The sequence below is a fragment of the Zingiber officinale genome, chromosome 1B, assembly GCF_018446385.1.
Source record: "Zingiber officinale cultivar Zhangliang chromosome 1B, Zo_v1.1, whole genome shotgun sequence".
Lineage (NCBI taxonomy): Eukaryota > Viridiplantae > Streptophyta > Magnoliopsida > Zingiberales > Zingiberaceae > Zingiber > Zingiber officinale.
The window spans coordinates 34,650,358-34,651,620 of NC_055986.1; the positions used below are offsets into that span (position 1 = coordinate 34,650,358).

The window sequence follows — 1,263 nt, forward strand, 5'->3', positions numbered from 1 at the left end:
TCCAGTTGATTGATTTATGCAGTGATAGCTCCCAATGAACATGAGTTATTTGAGTGCTCTGAACTCCCACATACTTCACAAGATGTACTAATAGCATTGACCATATTAGCACTAGTCCCCATGTTCTCAAATTTCTTTGTAAGAGCGTCCAATTTTGCAGATAAAAGAGTGACTGCATCTACATCAAACTTCCCTGATGCTTTAATTGTTGGGTTTACAGAAGAATAGCCACCACTTCTTCCATTTGCCCATTGATGATGATTTTGTGCTACACTGTCAATAATTTCTTCAGCTTCATCTAAACTTTTATTCATAAGTGCCCCTCCAGCAGCTGAATTAAGGGACACTTTGGTATGATAGTTGATACCATTATATAAAGTGTGCAACACTAACCATCTTTCCAACCCATGATGTGGGCATTGTCTGAGCATACTATTATATCTATCCCATGCTTCAAAAAGAGATTCTGAGTCAGTTTGCTTGAAGCTTGCAATTAAATTCCTCATATGAGCTGTTTTGCTTGGTGGATAGAATTTATCAAGAAACTGTTGCTCACACTACTCCCAAGTGGTGATGCTATTAGGGGCCAAAGAATTCAGCCATTGCTTTGCCCTATCTCTTAAAGAAAACCCAAATAATAATAATCTAACTGCTTCTGAAGGAACTCCATTCATTTTCATGGTACCACATATTTCATAGAAGACCTCTAAGTGTTGATTGGGTTCTTCATGAGGTCCTCCACCAAATTGGTTCTGCTGCACCATAGATATAATTGCGGGTTTGATCTCAAAGTTATTAGCTTCCACTGAAGGTCTTGAAATACTAGATCGAAAACCTCTTGCATAAGGTGCTGCATAATCCTTGAGTGATCTATTCGCCATGTTCAAATGTTCCTGTTCTTCAATTTGTCTTTGCAGAATTCTTCTTTTATGGAAAGTTCTGTCAATCTCAGGGTCAAAAGGAAAGAATTCCCCTGCAAAATTAGATCTTCGCATACACAAGAACAAGATAGCAAATGACAATTCAACAAAAAAAGAAAAATAAAAGAATCAAAAATGCAGAATTGAATTTGTACAAAAAGAATTAACAAGAAGTAAAAGTTATACAAGAAAGTAAAAATAGAAATCTAATGATTAGTTACAACTATGCAATATGAAAGGAAAATAAATGTTATGTTTAGTCTAACTCAATTGATAATTCCTAATGTTATAGCGCAGTCCCAGGCAATGGCGCCAAAAACTTGTTACGCTCCGCAAGTGTATG

At 36.3% G+C, this 1,263-nt stretch overlaps 1 non-coding gene across 1 annotated transcript; it reads left to right on the top strand.

Annotated features, from left to right (window-relative positions):
- Window positions 1-402: 402 nt before the first annotated feature.
- On the top strand, window positions 403-508 carry LOC121994513. The gene has a single exon (XR_006115752.1). It is a non-coding gene; the product is annotated as a small nucleolar RNA R71 (small nucleolar RNA).
- Window positions 509-1,263: the final 755 nt, after the last annotated feature.